This window comes from Engystomops pustulosus, chromosome 3, assembly GCF_040894005.1.
Source record: "Engystomops pustulosus chromosome 3, aEngPut4.maternal, whole genome shotgun sequence".
Lineage (NCBI taxonomy): Eukaryota > Metazoa > Chordata > Amphibia > Anura > Leptodactylidae > Engystomops > Engystomops pustulosus.
In genome coordinates this window covers 132,473,141-132,496,565 of record NC_092413.1, presented here as the reverse complement: position 1 = coordinate 132,496,565, position 23,425 = coordinate 132,473,141, and the positions used below count along the sequence as shown (strand labels likewise).

Genomic DNA, 23,425 nt, shown 5'->3' with positions numbered 1-23,425 from the left:
ACCAGGCCTGGCGGGACACACAGCTGTGCGTACTATGTGTGTGCAGGGTGTGACAGGACCTGTGCCCACTGCCAGGAGCCATGTGTATATAGGGGGCAGCGCTGGAACTGGCACTACTGCTGAGTGCACCCACTATAGGCAAGGCAGGTCCCTGTGCCATGTCACGAGTTGTACATCTCCCCCTCCATGTCGGGCACAATGAGCAGTGCCACCTGTAAGCCCATGTCCCTGTCTCTGGAGCACAGTGATCCCTAGTAGGCACCTGCTCTGGGGAAATGATTTCTGAATTGTGGTCCAGTCATATGCCTCAGACCCCTCAGCCCTCCCATGTCTCCTGTGAGGACCATCACTCACTCTGTCTATGCACCTACAAAATCTCATGGATATCTTGCAGGTCACAAAGAGTCCAACTTTCCCAACCACAGAAAATCTCCGGCTATAACTTCTAGGAAGAATTCACAATCACTAGGACGATCACAGGGCCGGATTTCCACTCATTTCATGGTGTATAATACCACAATACAGATGTTGTCATGTTCTTTTTATAACCCCCTTAAAGGGATCAGGAAGAGTATGAAATGGCTTCTAGAATTCCCTCATGAATGTGAAATCTCACTTGTTTATCCATAACATGTCTTCTGTTCTATAGTACTGAGAACATGTGTTTTGTATCATGGTTCTTATGGTTCTGTGAGATACACAACTGGACTTACAGGCAATTAAAATAGGTGAGAACTGTATCTTCATATGCAGCTTGCATTTCCAACTATGTCTTTAGCAGCCTGTATCTCTGTAGCTCACAAAACCAGATGGAAGGGTCTTCTGAAGTGACACTACCCCTGCAACCACTAAACTTGAATGGGTTTTCCCACAAAATAAGTTAGGCCCTATCAACAGGATGATCGTGGGGGTCTCAGAGATGAGATCTTCACAAGAACAGGGCATTTAATGGACCCCAGTCTCATCTCAGGGAGCAACAAGAGATCCGCATAGCAGCCAGTCGCACGTGTCTGGGCTGCCCCATTGATCTCTACAGAGCGGACAGAGATTGCTGCGCGCTGTACTCGGCGGTCACAGTCAGCACCATAGGGATGAATGGGGAAACCCTAATACACGCACCCAACTGCACCGCTCATTTTGGGGAGCAACAAGGGGTCCGACTGGGGGACATCAGACCTCACCGGAACCCTCGTTCTAATGATCTTTGGGGTCGCATCACTGAGGCCCCCACCAATCAGCAAGTTGGGCCCTATACTTTGTGCTTTTGGAAAACCCCTTTAACCCCTCTGATGAGGAGACAAGAGTCATATTTGTCTGACTTTGGGAGAGATTCTTTTATAGGTAAACGGATGAAATTGGACAAAAAAAGAGTGAATTATAGGAAGGAAATTTCATTCCCTACCAGAGGGGGCTTGTAGTTTCTAAGTACTAGATCACTGATGGCGAACCTTTGAAGTACCGAGTGCTCAAACTGCAACCCAAATCTCACTTACTTTTTGCAAAATGGAAACATAGGATGTTAAGCAGTAACTTATTGCTTCTTGTTCAACTTTCAATCATATCGGCATTGAGGACACCAACAAAGTTGAAACAAAGGAGCTATTATTGTAGCTTCTCCGAGGGTCATTCTGCACAGGAAGACTCAAGGGGTCAGCAGGAGGGACTCCAAATATAAATAGGCCCTGTCCACACCTTCTCACTCTTCCTGCAGTCCCAAGCAACAGAGGAATTGTCGCTTTACAGTTGCACTGAAAGCAACATCTGGACAAGTCTTATCTATGAGTCTTGTCTGTTGAACTGCACTGGGGCAATTGGCTGGGTGCCCACAGAGACAGCTTTGAGTGCCACCTCGGGAACCCGTGTCATAGGTTCACCACCACTGTACTAGATCATCAGATGTTATCCTTTTTTGACAGGCAAAATCCTAGGGTAAACAGAACTTTGCAGAATTCAGAAGCCGTGAAGGGGCTCATCCATTCCTCTCAGTCAGTGATAAAAGTAGATGACATACATTATCCTATGTACAGAAAGTGGCCCATTGAGTAACATTCATCGTAATTCACAATACAAACTATATAAATGAATAATATAAGGCTTACAAATCAATCTCTTTGCTGAATTGTTTCCCTGTAAAGACGCACTCCCTCTTTTAAGTGACAGCTCCATCCGGTATGGCCACATGATATGTTCTTATCTTTAACACTTGTGAGGCCACAGTAGCCCATAGTCACATGTATATTAGCCAAAAGAGAACAATGTCCCTGGATCATCCGTGTCTCAAAAGGGACATTAACACATTTTGGAATTAATGGTATGCCCCCTGACTCCCTGTAGCTTTCACCTCCAGAGGTCGCCAGGGCCACTTATGTGTAAGCACAAGTAAAGGATATTCTCCCTTCATTGTGGCTATGGTGACCTAGGTGTCTGGTGGGAATAAGAAGGCCTGCTTGTTTTCTTATGTGCCAGAGTCTCAGTATACCGTGTCTTGCATGGCCTTCCGTCTGGAGTTTTGGTCTCGGATTGTACAGAAATTTTCCCGAATAGTGAGAGTATTGTCAGTCACCGCTACCTCTAACCTATTGTTATGTGTGTGTAACTAGTGAAACTGGATTTGTGTGCATGGCGGAACCGGCGCCAGAGGCTGCGGGTGTCGGCTGTATATTATAGCTGTCACCCGCCTCTAGCACCCACGATCGGAGATTTCTACGATTGCGGATGTTAACCAAAAAAAATTTTACTTTCAAAACTGCATCCGATTATGTTTTTAACCCCTGTAAAACAATTAAAGGGTTAACAAACTTCATGAAAGTTGTTTTACATACGTTGGGTTTTACTTTTATTAAGGCCTAAGTGACTTGACCTGAACAGGTCCCTCAATAGCAGGATTTTGAGTTTTTTATGAAAATGTGAAAAATCGCACCTAGCATGCAAAGCCCCATAACGTCCTACAAAAATGAGAGAATGCAGACATTTGGTGAATGTTAGTTATCAAGTTTTTTTGCGATTATGACTATATGTGGAAAAAGTAGAACATTTTGACGTTAAAAAAATTTCACCAAGTATCTGATTTTCTCATAAATAAATGCAAAACATACCACCAAAATTTTTCAACTAACATGAAGTAACGTGAAGTGTCACGAGAAAACAATTTCAAAATCACTTGGATATGTTAAAGCGTTTCAAAGTTCTAACCATTTATAGTGACACAGGGCAGATTTGAAAAATTGGGCTGTGTTACACTGCTAGCGTTATTGGAAACCTCCGATAACACTAACAAACACTGCAGCGCTGTACACTTGAAAACGACGGACCGCCCTGTAAGCTCCTCTTTAACATCCTAACACTTGTGCCATTTATAATGTAAAAAGGCAACATCCCCCAAAAAATGTTTTTAAACTAGCGACGCTAGCACACAGGGTGTGGTCCTCGGCCCTAACTCACATGCGTTTCCAGGCAAACACATACAATTGATAAGCTGATCGCATACGTTTCCCTGGAAATGCAAGTGTATTCAGGCCGAGGACCGCCCCCTGTGCGCTAGCATCACCTTATGAACGGACGCCTAGCGGAACGTGTGACCTTGGCCTTAGATGAAGTCTTTCAAACTTCTTACTTGCAAGGAGCAGGCAGTGAGGCAAGTAGGAGAGTGCAGGCCACAGATCTCTTCAGTTTCTACTGCAGGATCTAAGCATGTAAAATACTATAACGAAAACAAAAAAAAGAGGCAAAACAAGAGGACGGCACCTTGTGTATTATCATAGGATAAATGGGGAAAAAGTAAATTAAATTGAAATTAAAATATCCAAGGGATATGTATAGAGAGGGAGGGTATGGACAGTACCCCCCCCTGAGAATCGCGCTCACCTTAAATAGCTTAAATCGTGCGTAGAGATGCTCCAAAAGCTGCCCAACAGCTTGCCGGTATTCGCTTTATGCAAAGGCTGAACCGGTGTCACAAGCATAAAATGGGGTTAGAGATGGAGAGAGTCTTCTGGTAAGTTTAAATTGTTTATTTTGGAATAAATAATTTAAACTTACCAGAAGACTCTCTCCATAATAGCGCCGTGCCAGCCTTTTTCTTGGTTTTCTAACCCCATTTTGTGCTAAGCATGTAAAAGGCAGAGGTAAGTACATTTTCGGTTAGCACACCACATTGCGTTTATAGGGTGCTGCATTCTTCGAACAGCAAGTGACCAAATCTGTCCTTTCCACATGCTTATTATACCCTGCTTTAGTCTGCCTATCAGTACTGATAGGTATAATCAATTACTGGAAATCAGAAGTGCAGTGTTTTATACAGGAGACAAAATGAATGCTTGTTCAAGTCCCCATATGGCACTAATAAAAACTGTACCATAAAAAGCTAAATCATTTTTATGAAAAGTAAATTGAATATGCAATTTTTAAAAATCTACTTACGGTATTTTTTTTTTTTTCGCCAAAGTTGTACTGACCCAGAAGTTATGATATTTTTAGCTCAAAATGGACATTAAATTTGCAACCATAAAATGTATTTTTCTCCAAACAGGGTTAATATAGCTTCATTATGTTTTATGTACCCCAGGAAGGTGCCACTTAATAAATTCAACTCAACACACAAAAAGCAAGCCCTCATATTGCTTTGATCAAGTACAATTTTTAATTTTACGACCTTTGAAATATGAGCTGAAAAAAACAACAAAAAGTGCTTGGATATTTAGGCTCAATGCATGCTGTGGCTAAAGGCTTAACGTAATTAAGAGTAATTTTCTGTTAACAACCGCAACTACTTTGCAAACCACTACAAATTGACTTTTCATCCGGTGTGGTTATCCTGTGGTTATCCTGTTTTTTGTATGTGGCTTGTATAAAATAGCTTAAAGTTTTTAATGTCATCACAATTAAAATGGCTGAATTTCCTGTTTATCAAGACCAATAGAAAGGGGCTGGTGGGGATTATTGGGGTGGATATTTGGTGGGGTCGTATTGGGGGTGACAGGTCCTTTTTAAAGGGCTGGAACAAAGTTAACAAGTTTTCTCCTATACAAGTGGATAGTAAATTGATCAGTGAAGGCAATACAATCAGCTTATTCGGAGGACAGGTTTCCCATTTTTACTAATGGGTTGAGTGACAAGGGAGCATGCATCCTGCCATTCATTATTAGGGGATTGTCTGAGATTGTAAGACCCCTAATTTTAACACAAAAAACTGGGAAAAATTATTTACTCAAGTATAAACTGAGGGTGGGAAATGCATTGCTCAAAGCCCCCCCCCAGTATATGTCCAGCAGCCCACCCAGTATATAGCCTACTTCCCCTGCCCACCCAGTATATAGCCTACTTCCCCTGCCCACCCAGTATATAGCCTGCAGCTCCTGCCCCCCCCCAGTATATAACCTGCAGCTCCTGCCCCCCCCAGTATATAGCCTGCAGCTCCTGCCCCCCCCCCCAGTATATAGCCTGCAGCTCCTGCCCCCCCCCCAGTATATAGCCTGCAGCTCCTGCCCCCCCCAGTATATAGCCTGCAGCCCCTGCCCCCCCCCCAGTATATAGCCTGCAGCTCCTGCCCCCCCCCCCCCAGTATATAGCCTGCAGCTCCTGCCCCCCCCAGTATATAGCCTGGAGCTCCTGCCCCCCCCCAGTATATAGCCTGCAGCTCCTGCCCCCCCCAGTATATAGCCTGCAGCTCCTGCCCCCCCCCCAGTATATAGCCTGCAGCTCCTGCCCCCCCCCCAGTATATAGCCTGCAGCTCCTGCCCCCCCCCCAGTATATAGCCTGCAGCTCCTGCCCCCCCCCAGTATATAGCCTGCAGCTCCTGCCCCCCCCCCAGTATATAGCCTGCAGCTCCTGCCCCCCCCCAGTATATTGGTTGCTTTCCCTGCCCCCCCCCCCCCCAGTATATAGCCTGCAGCTCCTGCCCCCCGGCAGGTCCTCTTCTATATATCGATGTTCTGTCATCGGTTCCGTGTTCTTGCGTGGTCCGTCGCACACACCATGACGTCAGCCGCTGACACGGTGCCAATGCCGGAGCATTGATGTATAGAAGAGGACCTGCCGGAGGGTCGTCGGAAGGTGAGTACCCTTTTTTCATTTAACAGACTCGAATATAAGCCAAGTTTAGGGTTAGGGATAATTCGGTACAACTCCTTTAAAGGGAAACTGTCAGCAGTTATGGCCATACTAAGCTACAGAAAGTGGTAGGGAGCAGGCCAGAAGAGCTGTGTAATCAGACTACCACAACAGAAGTATATCACCCTGAAAACCTTTCTGCTCTCTGCACTGTGCTGCTCTACAGACCTTTCCCTCTATTACATGTAGGAGCGGGGCTGTGGGACAGTTAATTGAGGGGCAGTGACGTGACGTGATGGGTTGTGGGACAGTTAATTGCAATGAGCAGAAAGCTCTTCAGGATAATAAATACCAACAGAAAACATATGAGACCATAAGTCATACTACAAGTACCGAAAATTAATTCAAAATATAAATCTTTATTAATTCATATAGACAATCAAAATTGGACATTAAAAACATACACATTAAAACCACAAGAACAAACAGCATGGTGGTGGTCAATCCATTAACCATAGTAAAGAGTACCACGTCATAATACTATACAACATCAATCCATAAGTGTAAAAACAAGGGCTATACCGGGCACAGAAAATATAAACTCTATCTCAATTAAAACACAAGTGTCAAAGTAATATACCTGTGCCTCAGATCAGATTAGCCCCAGACCACCACCACAGCACCCCGACGCGCGTTTCGCCGTCGCTTCCTCAAGGGGGTGTGTGCTGTGGCAAGGCGGGGGGACGATATATCTACCCTCACACTCATAGCCAGCTGACTAGTATAAGCCAGGATAAGACAGTGATTTTCAACCAGTGTGCCGCGAAACATGGTCGGGTGTGCCGCGGGGAAAGTTCCCCAAACTATGGTGCCCCCCGTGTTTTGTTTCCCGGCAATGCACAGTGATGCGCAGTCACGGCTTCTTACAATGTAGGAGACGTGTACAATAACACATGCGCAAGCTTTGAACCTCATGCGACAAAATGACGTCACCGAGGCCGGCACATCATCCTGAGAGCAGAGAGACTCTCGCATTTGCCCACCGCCAAGGTAATGCCCACCAATAATGCTGACTATATGAGCTTTTGCCTGAGTATATGAACTGTTGGCAGAATACTCTATACTGCTGGTACTTTTAGTACTCCAGCTGTATACTGCATATAACAATAAGAAATGTAAAATGAGAAATACTATAGTCATGAGGCTGGAGTACTACAAGTACCAGCTCATATGCTGAGTATACGAGCTGGCACTTGTACTCTGGCCTCATGGCCACCATTCCTGCCAGGATATCCCTTTTGTGTTCATCGAAACAGGCCCAGGGTTCACACTGAGTGAGTAAAATAAATGTAGAATTTATATTATTAACTATATGTATAATATGACTGTTTTGGTGTAATTTTGTGTTATTTTGGTTGGTGGTGTGCCCCAGGATTTCCTAAGTATAAAAAGTGTGCCGCGGTTGAAAATCACTGGGTTAAGGGAACTGCACCAAAGCGCTTGCTGGAGCTGCAGACCTGGATTAAAAGTGCACTTTTCAGTCAATGGATTCCTTTAAAGTGTAAAGCCACAAACAAATAAAACAATTGGGTTTTATTTATCATGCCGTCTATTCCAGTAGGTTTTCCTTCTGTCCTTAGTCAACTACATATAGAAGCATAAAAGGGTTTTCTATAATTTACAAATATTATATTGTTGGGATCCGGCCCTAGATTTCCCTTTGTGGATGTATTTAAGTTACCTGATACTAATTTCTTTCCTCGGGTCCTTACAGTTACATATTAGAAATGTTGTTTACACGCATTGGACTCAGGAGTGTGCAACATTCTCTTCAAAGACGAGAAATAATAGGTGTCAGGGGGCTTAAAATGGGTGATTGTACAGCCAAGTCTGCAGGTAGTGTGACACTGGAGAATAAGCACAGGTAATCTTATTGTGTAATGTTCAGTTGTCAAACCCCACTAGGCTCTGTTCACACTGGCTTTATGAACATTGTATTTTATGATAATTCTTTTATAATTTATTAGAATTTCTTTTAATTTTTTGGTTTTCAGTAAGGAAAAAAGAAAAGAATTTACCAAAATGTTTTAGTGCATTATATGCAATCAAAGGCAATATAAATTGTAAGGACAATAACTAATGCAACTGTGTGTGGATATGTGAATTTCTTTTTGCTTAGTTGTTTTTTTTTTTTTTTTTTCAAGGTGTTGAATAACTGTTGCCCAGCACCTCTTTTTCTACAGTCACTGTGCCAGACTTATCAAACTGTGCTTTAATTCTGTCTCAATTTGTACCAAAACACTTTTCCCCATGTTTATCAAAATCTTTCAGACAGTTTTTGCGCCTGGCTCACCAAAACGGGGAATGGTCACAGTTTAAAGAGAGTGGCCTAAGTTGCAAAAAGAATTGCAAAAAAAACCTTGCGTAGCCTGAAGGTTTCAGATGCGGCTGCACAAGGAATCCATTGAGATGTCCAAACAGCGACTGTCTGGCCAGAGCTAGCAGTAGGAGGGGTGATATTAATGTATGGGGGGGGGGGCATGCATAAATTAAGTAGCGGAGGAGCTATGAGGCGCTCAGGAGGATCTATGAGGTGCTTAGCCTCAGACTAATTTGCATATTTTTAAAACCTTCTTTTCTGCATTATACAGACCCTCAGGAAATAGCTGAAAACGGGATCATCATCCCCCAGAGCAGTGATGGCGAACCTTTTGGAGACAGAGTGCCCAAGCTAAAACCAAAATCCACTTATATGTCGTAAAGTGCCAACCTGACAATTTAAGCAGTAACTTATTGATCCCAGCTGTATCACAGGTTTTAATTGTATTGGCGTCCTGAGTTCACCAATACAATAGAAAGATGATGGAAAAATTTGAATTGTAGCTTCCCTCCAGGGTCCCCTAAAGAGGAAGAATCAGGGGACCCAGAGCAGGAGCTTCAATGACAATCCATCTCTGTCCATACGTTCTTTCTCCTGTAGTCCTGACAGTCAAGGATGTTGCTTTAAAATAGCGCTGAGCTTGGCACGTCCTGGGATGTATTGGACCACAGGAGAAAGCCTTGAGTCCTAGCTGGCAAACTCTGTGTCAGGGTGAAGTCCTGGGTGCCCGCAGAAAGGGCTCTGAGTGTCACCTCTGGTACCCGTGCCATAGGTTCGCCACCACTGCCCTAGAGGTAACAAGCAGACATTATAGGACAGACTACCACCGATAGACTGGTGGCAAATGTCCTTTAATAAAAATTAACACACCAAGAAATAGTCACTGGAATGGAATAAAATTTTTTTAAAACATTTTTTGTTTTAAAGATATTGGTTTGGCCAAGAAAAATGATGGCGTGAGCTAAAAATCAAGGCACACACACCGGATTCTCTAAATAAAAGGTCTAAAGTATGAATCAACAGCAGGTGCAAAGTACAACCGCGAGTCTTATTCTGCACCAGATTAATCATCCAGCAGACACAATGATTAATCTGGCACAGCAGAGATCTACTCTGCACTGGTCTAAAGACGCCCACAATAATACACCTCCCCCAGTGTCTTAACACAATGTAAATGGTATGGAAATGCTGTGTATGAACATGACCTCACACTGCACCACAATTGAAATCACAGTTAAATCTAGCACTGCAAAAGACTAGCCTTGCCTAACTCTGCACTTTTTGGGAAATTCCCAACACAGGTCTCTGAAGTGGCTTGCTAGCTACATCTTGGGGTGCGGTCACATGGTGCATTCTTGGTCAGTTCTTAGACCGTTCTTGGTGGGTTTTTAAACACACTTAAAAGGTGTGAGGTTTTCGTTGCTTACCATGCGTTTGGCTGGTGTGAATTAGTTTTTCTTTATAGCGGGAGTGTGAGCAGCTATATTAACATTTTCACAGGTGATTAAACTTCCGCAAATGAAGAATAATGGACTCAAACCAGCCAAACGCATGGTGAACATGCAAATATGCGTTAAGAAATGCCTCAAGAATGCACCGTGTGACCACACTCTCAAACTTTCTGAAACTCTTTGCACATGTAACCAATTGAGGTTTACAACTTAAAAAAAGGTTACCAGTGGTGAAGTCTTTTCATTTTACAAGCTCAGACAACTTCTTTAAAGGGAACCTGTCACCACATTTTTCACATATAGAGCTAGTGGCAGGTTCCTATAGAGCCCTAGTAATCTTTCTTTTAGCTAAAAATGATTCCCCCGAGATTCCCATATATTCAACTTTATAGTTTTACCTAGTATCTAAGCATGGCTATTGCGAGTCGAGATGGGTGTGGCCTCCTCGGGCTGAATCCAGTAGCTCCTCTCCATTCTCTCTCTGTATGCAACTGTAATGTCATGTGACCAGGGTGACATCATCGCAGGTCCTTTAGATTTTTAGCAGTAGAAAACTGTACATCAAGCACATATCTCATGAAATCACAACATATTGTATCACATGAAATCACAGCAGCCTGCATGGAGAGGAGTCCTTGCAGGCAAGCTGTGATTGTTTTATGTGGTCAGATATGTACATGTGGTACAGTTTGCTAATGTTAAGTAGCTTAAGGAACTGTGATGATGTCACCCTGGTCACATGACATTAGGTCACGCCCCTCGACAAGGTTGCATAGATCCCTGGCAAGATTATAACTCTGATTTTACGGGGATCTGAGGAGAACTATGTTTAGCTAAAAGCAGGTTTGTCAGATAGTTACTAGAGCTCTCTAGGAACCTGCCACTACCTGTATTTGTGAAAAATGTGGTCACAGGTTCCTCTTCAAGACCAAGGTTTTTTTTTGTTTTTTTTGCATTTTTATTTTTTCTCCCTGTCCTTCCACATTGGGCAGAGAGGCCCATCTGTAATTAGGGGTCGTCGGTAAGTCAGGTTTTCTGAATTTGGAACCACCGATACAAGGGAATTTTATTTGCGGGCATTTAATATTCTGAGCTATACTTGGAAGCTAGAAAAAATTTCAAATGTGGAATATTGCTTCATATTGTGATGGGCTTTTTCATGAAGGGGGACACCCCAGAAGTAATTTAAATGGTGCCGTCGGGCTGACCACCGCATTTAACAGGTTAAACTTGTCGGCAAGTGTTACACTGCCATCACTAGGGGTGAAGGGAGATTGCGGGAAGGAGTTAAAGGAGGGGTTAAATACCTTCCACAGCTCTATATCTCCCTGCTGTGTCCTTTGCCACACTCGCTTAGCATGTCATTTTCCTATGATTGGTGGAGCAGGGATCACGTGGGATATCGAGCTGCAAGAAATCCTGGTATTGAACAGTTTTGCCTTTTTGAAAACCGAAAATGTATTGAAGTTTTGATGCATTTTGCATCCCTAGTGTACGGTATCACTGTATATGGGATGGGATGACCTATTGGTGGCAAAATGGCAAAAAAAAGTGGTGACTTGGGCATTAAGGAACTACTACCTTGTTTCCCCTAAAATAAGACATCCCCCGAAAATAAGACCTAGTACAATTTTGTTCGGGCTTAGAAATATAAGGCCTCCCCTGAAAATAAGACCTAGCGGCAGTCATTGCAGCAGCTCCCCCCACGCCATACATTAGTATATGGAAATCTTTTAGATGCGGCAGAAGGTTGTGACATGGGGAAGAATTCATGGAAGTAAATCACTGGCTGTTGTGCTGTAAATGTGATACCAGCAGCTACCAGGATTAGAAGGGTCATTTATGGAAAGTGCTTTTACTAAACATGAGAGATTGGGGCCACTGATTCTAATAAAAATGAAGTCACAAGAAATACAGCATGAAATTCAGAGTTTGGAGAGTCATAATGATGTTAGAGAAGTCGATTTTTTTTTGTTCAATGATAAATGTAAATTCTTGTTCATGGAAAAATAAGACATCCCCTGAAAATAAGACCCAGTGCCTCTTTAGGAGCAAAAATTAATATAAGACACTGTCTTATTTTTGGGGAAACAGGGTATCCGTTAAGGGGTTCACTGCTGGGAATAACTGTTTTATACGTTGGTCGAAAATTATGGAATGCAGCAATACCTAACCTGTTTATTATTGTACAGGCACTCCCCGGGTTACGTACAAGATAGGGTCTGTAGGTTTGTTCTTAAGTTGAATTTGTATGTAAGTCAGAACTGTATACTTTATAATTGTAAACACAGCCAAAATGTTTTGGCTCTCTGTGACATTTTAAAAATGTTGGATTGTCATAAGAACCAGGATTAACAATAATGTAGCCTAGGACTAAAGTACAGCAAATTACCAAAATCCAGAGGTCCGTTTGTAACTAGGGGTCGTCTGTATGTCGGGTGTTCTTAAGTAGGGGACCCCCTGTACTTGTTTATTTTTAGAAGTGTTTTAGGGAAAGGGGGGTAATTAGAATTTTTATTTTATTTTTTTAAATTTATTTTAATTTTAACTGAGGAACTGATCCAGAAAGTGTATGATTGGGTGCTGTGCACCGGTATGATTTGGAGAAGAGCTGATGGTCATATGCTGGATAAGCCAGATCACTGGTGAAGAACTGCTTGTGTGAGCTACACAGCCAGACTTGTTACACAGGCAAATACATAACCTATTATACGGGTGCTGATCACATGCACAACAACATGATCATTTTATGGATGGATTTATGTGTAAACAGCAGATGCTCTGATAGATACAAAGGCATCCGTTTTCTTTCCTGCTTTCATGTCCATGTGGTTGAGGTTCATAAAGCAACACTTCACATCCTCAGCTGCTATCACATGTTATATTCCTCCTTAAGTTATCCATAGTAAAGAAGCTGTCTGACCTCAGTAAGGTCATATCTTATTAAAGTGGTCCTGTCAGATAATTCATGGTGTCTTAAGGGGGACTACTAGATTTGGCTGCTTCCCTTCCTGTGGGAGGTTGCCCTTATGCCTCTTTTCCATACTCTTTGCTAGTTTTCTCTGAAATACTGCACAATATTCTCACACGGATGACTCCGATACTTTTTGCCTTTGTGTTCAATTTTCTCGACAGTTCTACACCATAAATTGCATGTTGTATATACTTGAGTATAAGCTCACCCAAGTATAAGCTGAGGTACCTAGTTTTAACACAAAAAACTGGGAAAACCTATTGACTCGAGTATAAGCCTGGGGTGGGAAATGCATTGGTCAAAGCCTCCAGTCAGTATAAAGCAGCCCCTGCCCCCCCAGTAAATGGCATGCCAGCCCCCTGCTCACCCCCCTTCCCCCCCAGGTTGGCCTGGCAGCACCATCTGAGTATGGCCTGACAGCACCTGCCACCCCCCCCCCCCCCAGTATATGGCCTGGCAGCCCCTGCCCCCCCCCCCCAGTATATGGCTTGGCAGCACCTGCCCCCCCCCCCCCAGTATATGGCTTGGCAGCACCTTGCCCCCCCCCCAGTATATGGCTTGGCAGCACCTGCCCCCCCAGTATATGGCTTGGCAGCACCTGCCCCCCCAGTATATGGCTTGGCAGCACCTGCCCCCCCAGTATATGGCCTGGCAGCCCCTATGCCCCCCAGTGTATGGCCTGGCAGCCCCTATGCCCCCCAGTGTATGGCCTGGCAGCCCCTATGCCCCCCAGTGTATGGCCTGGCAGCCCCTATGCCCCCCAGTGTATGGCCTGGCAGCCCTTGCCCCCCCCCCCAGTGTATGGCCTGGCAGCCCTTGCCCCCAGTATATGGCCTGGCAGCCCCTGCCCCCAGTGTATGGCCTGGCAGCCCCTGCCCCCAGTGTATGGCCTGGCAGCCCCTGCCCCCAGTATATGGCCTGGCAGCCCCTGCCCCCAGTATATGGCCTGGCAGCCCCTGCCCCCAGTATATGGCCTGGCAGCCCCTGCCCCCAGTATATGGCCTGGCAGCCCCTGCCCCCAGTATATGGCCTGGCAGCCCCTGCCCCCAGTATATGGCCTGGCAGCCCCTGCCCCCAGTATATGGCCTGGCAGCCCCCGCCCCCCCCCCAGTGTGACAGATGGAAGGCAGACAGGCATTGCCTCCTGCCCTGCTTATATCCCTCTCTAAGCTGCAGCTTCTTTAGGGGACTGTGTGATTTCAATGTATATACTGCAGGTAAGTTTAGGCACTTGTAAATGATTTTGATATGCATATGAACAGGCCACCGCCTGCCCCAAAATGTGAGAACATCTGTGTCTCTGGCTTATAAAGCTTGAGACAAGAGACAACACCTACAGTATATCAGTGGTGGTGAACCTTTTACAGACAGTGTCCATACTACAAGAAAAATCCCCTTATTTATCGCAAAGTGCCAACATGGCAATTTAAGCAGCAACTTATTGCTCCCTTCTTTGTTACAGCTTTCAATCGTATTGGTATCCTGAGGACACCAATACAGTAGAAAGGAGGAGGAGAAAGTTTAATTATTATTGCAGCCTCTCTCCAATTGTGGGGCCCAGCGCGGAAGCTCCATTGATCCAGCTCTGTCTACATCATCTCGCTCCTTCTGTAGTCCCAGACTGCAATCAATGTGTCACTTTAAAATAGCCCATCCTGGGCGCGCCTGGGACTGCAGAAGGAGACCTTGAGTCTTGTCTGGTAAACTCTGTGCTGGGTTGAAAGCCTGGACGCCCACAGAAAGTGCTTTGAGTGGCACAGGTTTGCCTCCACTGACCTATGTGACATGTATGGGCCCCTGCAAGGCATGGAAAGGATTTCTGCAAGTAGAAAGCAGAACACATCTCAGTAGTTCTTTGACCCTTCACTATGCATCTTATTTTTGGAAATTAGTTTTTTTAATTGCCTGGGATTTTTACACCGTAATAATAATTCCTTTATATAGCGCACACAAATCTGTGTACCGTAGTCCTAAAACTCATGTTTTAATTGGTGCATGTAGAAATATTTAGAAACACTTCCAATCCTTGATGCATTGCATTATGAAGAGGAGATATTTTTCATACTGATGCATTCAATGTTATTGGCTCTATTTTTATATTGTTCCTGTGGTTCTAATGAGGCGGTCTGCATCACTGAGCAGAAACCATAGCAGCTGGTTAAGGGAACCTGTCCTGCAGGCAGCGTGGTATAGAGCAGGAGTGGGCTGGAGTCCAGTGTACTAGATGATTGACAGCTATTTCTATATGAAGGATCACTAAATAGGACTTGCAGTGCCAACATTACTACTTGGTGTATTATTTTATATGCTTGGTTAATTGGGGGAAGCACATTTACTCTTTATACTACTGTAGCTCCCCCATTCATTATTATTGTTATTTATAATAATTGTTAGTTTCTGGCAAAATGCTAAATCGGGCTGAAATCATTCAGCTTATCCACTTTTATTCATATGTTACATATGTTGGAGCATGCACTTTTAGGCCAACAAAATGACTTCCAGGTTATCCTTAAATAAATCCATTGAAAGCTCATTAATGCGACCATGTAAAGAAACAGAATGCGTTTACTGGTGGTGTGTGTGATTAAGTTTGTAATGTGACAGTAAGGGTGATGTCACACATGGCGTTTTTAGACCGTTTTTGGTCCGTTTTAGTTAGAAAACGCATGCGTTTTTTAAACGGCCTAAAAAGCACCATGTGTGACATCACCCTAAGGCTGCGTTCTCACGTTCCAGACAGGGCTTGGCCCAATCGTATATGTATTTTAATATGGAACAGAGAGGGACAATGTTCCACATGCAATAGGAAACGTGCACCCGGTGCTTTATGTGTAAAACAATGCAAAACATTGGGTGCTCGCCATGGTATGGAAGAACTTGGCTGAAGCCTTCCTGCATACAATCGTGCTACGGAGGTTTTTTTAGCGGCTGTAACACGGCTCCATGTTGTGAGACACTGAAGGGGTTAACTGTGGATGGGCGGTATGTTTCCCCTAGGTTTTGCTATTATGCAAGGCCTTAGTGCTGAGGTTGTGTTGTCCAGCACCTTGGACACAGGTGGTGGGAACAGCCAATCAGGCTAATAAAGCCGCTCAGCAGAGCTCAGAATGTTGTGTCTCTCTCTGGAAGGAGGCTGGAGAGCACACAGCACTGACCTCTGTGCCTGGAGCAGCCAAGTGATTTTGTTAGTGGTGAGTCAGAGAACCATTGTTTAGTTAGCACCCTGACGGGTAGGATATTATTTTGTTTTGATGCCTGAATGTGAAGGCTGTTTTATTTGGATTCCTGCTGAAATAAACGCAGGCTAGACCTGTTTTGGACTGTACTTTGGTGTCACTGTCGTGAACTGCATCACAGCACCCCGCTACCACGGTCTCTACTGGGCCAAATCTCCCACATATGGTGCTTCGGATTGCGGGCAGTTCAAAAAAGACACACACCTGAAAGGCTGGCTACATCCTGCAACATTGCATGGCCTGGGTGAAAGCAGCAGGCTAAAGCCAAGATGGAGGACTTTATTAAATACCTGCAAGAGGAGGCCAGAGCTAATCGGCAGCAGCAGCAGGCCATGCTCCAGCAGCAGGAGGAGAGGTCCCGCCAGCAGCAGGAAGAGTCCCAGGCTAATCGACAGCTGCAGCAAGCCATGCTCCAGCAGCAGGAGGAGAGGTCCCGCCAGCAGCAGGAAGAGTCCCAGGCTAATCGACAGCTGCAGCAAGCCATGCTCCAGCAGCAGGAGAGGTCCCGCCAGCAGCAAGCCATGCTTCAGCAACAACAGGAAGAGTCCCGAGCCATGTTCCAGCTGATGATGGAAACATTTTCTGGCGTTATGGCAGCACCACAAGCGACGACTACTGAGGGGTCCCATACTGGTTTGCAAGGGTACCCGGTTGTCCAGCGTTCCGCACGGGCTGCAGTACAAAAGGCTTTACAAAAAATGACGACGACTGACGACGTGGAGGCGTATCTCGCGGTGTTCGAGTGAGTAGCTGAGCGAGAGGAGTTACCTGCTGAGCAGTGGGCAGATGTCCTGGCACCGTTCCTGACAGGCGAATCGCAGAAGGCTTACTACGACCTGAGTGAAACGGAAGCTCGTGAGTACCCCCAGCTAAAGGCCGAGATTCTGGCTCGTCTTGGGGTCACCGTTCAAGTTCGTTCCAGTCGGGTCCACCAGTGGGCTTACTCAGAAAAACTACCCCCACGCTCCCAAATGCATGACCTGATCCATCTTGTCCGGAAGTGGCTACAACCAAAGGACTGCACCCCAGCACAGATGGTAGAGAGAGTGGTTCTCGACAAGTTCACCCGTTCTCTGCCCTCTCGGCTCCAGCGGTGAGTTGGACAGGCCGGTCCCACAAAAGCTGAGGAACTCGTGTCCCTTGTAGAGAGGTATCGGGCTACGGAGGACCTTCTACTTACCTCTCCCATGCGAAGCAGTGCCAGTGACAGGGTCACCAAACCATCTGGTAAGACTGCTACTGCGGAAAAGGGGAGACATGTCAGGTTGGGAGGGGGTTCATTGGGGGGCGTGGATTCCCAGAAACCCAGTGAGGCTCGTGACAGAGGTCATAGCCGTATCCAGTGCTGGCGATGCCATGAAATGGGCCATATTGCTGCCAACTGTCCACTGTCAGTGGAGCCGATGGACTGCAACCAGACCCCGCGAGTGTCACTGTTTGCCCGGCCGGTTCTGGCAGCCGAGTCGATCACGGATGCAGAACCCCAAGTGTGTATGGTCACAATCGGGGGTCACACAGTGGAAGCCTTGCTAGACTCAGGGAGTCTGGTCACCCTGGTGCGGGGAACTTTGGTTGATCCTGGACTATACAGTGGGCGGAAAGTGGGAGTGTTGTGTATACATGGGGACACTCGCGAATATCCCACTGCTGTCATCATCCTATGTACCCCTTGTGGTACTATTACCCATGAAGTGGGGGTGGTGGGGACCCTGTTTCATGAGGCTATTATCGGCAGAGACTTACCGGTGTTTTGGGACCTCTGGAGACGAAGACCCACCGCAGGTGCTGTTGCAGATAATGGACATCACGTGTGTCCGGCCTTGGCCCCTGAACCCTTTGAGGCCAATGTACCCACGCCAGCAGTAGGGGTGACCCCATGTGATGAATTCTCTCCCCTAGAGGTCCTAGCTGGTGAGGTCGAGGGCCACGAGGAGGTGGCCGACATGCCGGACCTTGAGATCTCCCGTGAAAATTTTGGGGCTGCACAGCTACAGGACCCTACCTTGTTTAAAGCACGGGAGAATGTTAAGGTGATAAATGGGGTACTCCAAATACCAGGGGCTGACAAAATATACCCCCGAATGGTGATTGTTGGGGAACTGTTGTACAGGGTCGACCAGATACGGGGTGAGGAGGTTGAGCAACTTGTAGTACCCCAATCTCACCGTAGGCTGGTGCTAGAGTTGGCACACAAACATGTGCTGGGAGGGCACTTAGGTGCTGAGAAGACCCGAGAGAGGATCCTGCAGAGATTTTTCTGGCCCAGGGTGTGGGAGGAGGTAAACTGGTATTGTAGCTCCTGCCCTGAGTGTCAACTTACTGCCCCGGTGTCCCACTTCAGGAGTCCTTTGGTCCCACTACCAATCATAGAGGTGCCATTTGAACGGATTGCCATGGATCTGGTTGGCCCCATAGTCAAATCCTCAAGGGGGCACCAATACATCCTGGTTATCCTGGACTACGCTACGCGGTATCCCGAGGCGATTCCATTAAGGAACACCTCCTCCAAAAATATTGCTAGGGAGCTGTTCCAGGTATTCTCACGCACAGGCCTCCCCAAGGAAATCTTGACTGACCAGGGTACCCCATTCATGTCTAGGGTAATGAAGGAGATGTGTAAGTTACTGCAGGTTAAACAGCTCTGCACCTCTGTGTATCATCCTCAGACAGATGGCCTGGTCGAGAGGTTTAACAAGACATTGAAGGGGATGCTAAAGAGGGTGGTCAGCAAAGATGGGAAGGACTGGGATTGTTTGTTGCCCTATTTGATGTTTGCCATACGTGAAGTTCCCCAGTCCTCCACGGGTTTCTCACCCTTTGATCTGTTATATGGCCGTTCCCCACGTGGGCTTTTGGATGTAGCCAAGGAGACCTGGGAACAGGAGAGGACCCCCAACCGTAGTGTGATAGAACATGTCTCCCTTATGCAGGACCGCATAGCGGCGGTAATGCCCCTTGTAAAGGAGCACATGACAAGGGCACAAGAGGCCCAGTCTAGGGTCTACAATAGGTCAGCCAGACTCAGGACCTTTAACCCAGGCGACAGAGTGCTAGTTCTGGTGCCCACCGTTGAGAGCAAGTTCTTGGCAAAATGGCAAGGACCATATGAGGTCATGGAGAAAGTGGGGGAGGTAACCTACAAGGTATCTCAGCCGGGGAGGAGGAAACCCGAACAGATATACCACGTGAACCTCCTAAAGCCATGGAGGGAAAGAGAGTCCCTGATGGCCGTGGGAGTAGAAAAAGCGTCTGTCCCCAAGAAGGGGACACCGGAGGTAGGTGTACCCGATGCCAAGGTGCCTGAAGTACGGATCTCGAAGTCCCTCTCCAGGGCCCAGATTCAGGAAGCGAAGGAGTTTGTGCTCCGAAATGTGAATGTGTTCTCTAAGTTACCGGGACGTACTTCAGTCATCAAGCATGACATCATAACCGAACCCCACATCCGGGTACACCAAAAACCCTACCGGGTCCCTGAAGCGCGCCAGCTTGCCATATCCGAAGAAGTCAGGCAGATGTTAGACCTGGGGGTTATCGAGGAGTCTAAAAGTGACTGGTCGAGTCCTATTGTGTTGATTCCCAAACCTGATCGTTCCCTACGGTTCTGCAATGATTTTAGGAAGTTGAACGAGGTGTCCAAATTTGATTCTTATCCCATGCCCAGGGTTGACGAGTTGATAGAACGACTTGGACAGGCTAGGTTCTTCTCCACCCTTGACCTGACGAAAGGGTATTGGCAGGTACCCCTTACTGACAGGGCCAAAGAGAAGACCGCTTTTGTTACCCCTGATGGGCTTTTTCAGTACGTGGTACTTCCCTTTGGGCTACATGGGGCTCCTGCCACATTCCAGAAGTTAATGGATCTCGTGCTAAAACCTCACCGGAGATATGCCTCGGCCTACCTGGATGACATCATAGTTTATAGTAACGATTGGGAGAGTCACCTGGCCAAGGTGCAAGCAGTGGTAGACTCCCTGAGGGCAGCAGGGTTGACAGCGAACCCCCAAAAATGTGCACTGGGTCTGGAAGAGGCCCGTTACCTGGGGTACCGTATTGGGCGAGGTGTCATCAAACCCCAAGTAAATAAAGTGGAGGCGATCCAGCAGTGGCCACGACCTATGAGCAAGAAGCAAGTGAGGGCTTTCCTAGGCATAGTGGGCTATTATCGCCGATTTATCCCCGATTTTGCTACCATAGCGGCACCCCTGACTGACCTGACCAAGGGTAGCAGGGCGGTGATGGTAAAGTGGAGTGAAGAGGCTGAGGGGGCGTTTCAGCGACTTAAGACGGTTTTATGCGAGGGACCGGTACTGATCACCCCTGACTTCACCAAGACCTTTATTGTGCAGACTGACGCTTCTGACGTGGGCTTAGGGGCTGTCCTGTCCCAAGTAGTGGAGGGTGAGGAACATTCTGTGACATTCCTGAGCCGCAAGCTCACACCCCCTGAGAAGAACTATAGTATAGTTGAGAGGGAGTGCTTGGCGATAAAATGGGCTCTGGAATCCCTGAGATACTACTTGATAGGGCGACAGTTTACACTAGTGACCGATCACTCTCCCCTCACCTGGATGAGTCAGGCCAAAGAGAGGAACGCCAGGGTCACAAGGTGGTTCCTAATGCTGCAGAATTTCAAGTTCACGGTGGAACATCGAGCAGGAAAGCTGCATGGGAATGCCGATGCCCTGTCTCGTACCCACTGTCTGATGGCCAAAAGTGTTCGCCCCCACAGGGTCAAACAGAGGGGGAGGGTATGTGAGAAACTGAAGGGGTTAACTGTGGATGGGCGGTATGTTTCCCCTAGGTTTTGCTATTATGCAAGGCCTTAGTGCTGAGGTTGTGTTGTCCAGCACCTTGGACACAGGTGGTGGGAACAGCCAATCAGGCTAATAAAGCCGCTCAGTAGTGCTCAGAATGTTGTCTCTCTCTGGAAGGAGGCTGGAGAGCACACAGCACTGACCTCTGTGCCTGGAGCAGCCAAGTGATTTTGTTAGTGGTGAGTCAGAGAACCATTGTTTAGTTAGCACCCTGACGGGTAGGATATTATTTTGTTTTGATGCCTGAATGTGAAGGCTGTTTTATTTGGATTCCTGCTGAAATAAACGCAGGCTAGACCTGTTTTGGACTGTACTTTGGTGTCACTGTCGTGAACTGCATCACAGCACCCCGCTACCACAGTCTCTACTGGGACAAATCTCCCACAATGTATATCAATGGGCTCCTCAGCACCAGGTCTGAGCCTAGTGCTTCTGAGGAAGAACTCGGAGCAAGTCCTATTCTAATCTGTTTTGTGGCTCACAGTCACATAGAAGTCAATGGGCTGCAAAATAACTGATTGCACACGGTTGTACTAGGTTTTTTTGACGAGTTTGTGGTTGGTTGCTGGGCAAAAATCACATGGCCTTATAGGCTGGCCAAGCTCAATCATGGAAACACAACTTTGTGGACATACAGCTGTAACACAGGTATAATACGGATTAAACACAGCCCACAAATACTGAATTTGCAGGAGTAGATTGTGGACTTAATAAAACAATTGTGTGCGGGTAGCCTACCAGAATTCAATACACTAATGAACCCAAGAAGTGTGCATTCACTGCAAACGAGGCAAAAGCAGTGAGGCCGGCGGCACATGTGGCGTTTTGAACCCATTTATGGGCCGTTTTTTAGCAGTCCATTAAAAAACGCATACGTTTTTGAAAACTCATCCGTTTTTTAATGGACTGCTTAAAAACGGCCCAAAAACAGGTTCAAAGCGCCACGTGTGCCGCCGGCCTTAGGGTGGTGACACACATGGGGGGACATTTACATAAAGTGATGGTGTCTGCATTGGCTTTGTTACCAACCTGCTCTCGGTAAGAAGATACACATTTAATATTGTGGAGCTGTGCAGATAAATTTCTGGCGCCGAGACCATTTTCTGTCCCTGGGACCAAAATCTGTCCCGAGAACCAGAAATGCGTCCAACAGTCAGAGAACAGGCAACAGTGCAATAGCACTGATTTGTGTCCCTGCTAGACCAAATTTCTTTTGGTCTACTTAACGCCAGTTTACAGCGTCCAAAAATGGCTGTGACACATATTGTGTCTGAGTTTCCACTCCGCCAAAGCCACGCCCCTTTTCAGAGAAGAGTCGGAGCAGGCGGAAAAAGTCATTTTTTCTGTCCCCGACAGCTAATAAATAGGTAGGAGAGCAGAAGATGCGGTGAAAGCACCACAAAACTGGCGGAAACACCATAGTAAGTGTCCCCCATGGTGTTTTTGGGCCGTTTTTGGTTAGTGCATTTTCAGATTGTAAAAAACGCATGCGTTTTTGACAGGTTTGGCCAATTATCTTAATTCAAACTGGCCAAAAACGCATGCGTTTTTTAATGCATGTGTTTTTTACGATCTGAAAATGCACTAAGCTAAAAACTGCCTAAAAACGCCATGTGTGTCACCCCCCTTAGGCTTCTTTCACAAACGTTATGAATTTTCTCTAGCGCAATAAAAAAAATGTAATTTTTTCAGAGGGTCTTGTTGGGTTTAGCTGCTTTGAATCCGCTTTTATTCATTTTTAAAGAGAATTAAAGAGAAACTGATGCAAACGGAGCCAGTTGCATAGTAAACTTACAAAAACACATTTGTTTTTAACCCCTTAAGGACGCAGCCATTTTGTAGCTTAAGGCTCAGCCCGATTTTTTGGATTCTGACCTGCGTCGCTTTATATGGTTATAACTTTTGAACACTGTTACTTATCAAAGCGATTCTGAGATTGTTTTTTCCCCACATGTTGTACTTCATTTTCGTGGTAAATTTTGGCTGATAAGTTTTGCGTTTACTTACAAAAAAAAAGAAAATATGAAAATATGAAAAATTTGCCATTTTCGAAATTCTAAATCATTGCGTTTTCAGGCAGATAGATGTACCACCTAAATAAGTTGCTGAATAACATTTCCCATTTGTCTACTTTACATTTTCATAATTTCTGAAATCTCTGGATAATTTATTTTGATGTCACGCGGCTTACAAATAGAATATTGCTTTTCCGGAATATTGACTATTTTGGGGATAAATACAGTTGTGAATGAAATTTTACATATTTAGCATCAAAACCCCCTATATAATCTACCCATTTTCAAATCTGCACCCCTCAAGCTATCAGAAACAGCTTTTACGAAGATTGTTAACCCCTTGAGATCTTCATAGTAATTGAATCAAAATGGAGGTGAAATTTAGAATGGTCATATTGTTCCCTTATACGTTAATTTAGCACTAAAATTTACACATTTCCAAAATATAAAAAGAGAAAACCCACCATACAATTTGTTCTGCAATTTCTCCTGAGTACAAAGACCCC

The 23,425-nt window shown here is 45.8% G+C and overlaps 1 protein-coding gene across 5 annotated transcripts in view; it reads left to right on the top strand.

Moving 5' to 3' along the window:
- Positions 1-23,425, top strand: part of FAM135A (family with sequence similarity 135 member A) — a 73,568-nt gene that overhangs the window by 252 nt on the left and 49,891 nt on the right. The window lies entirely within an intron of this gene.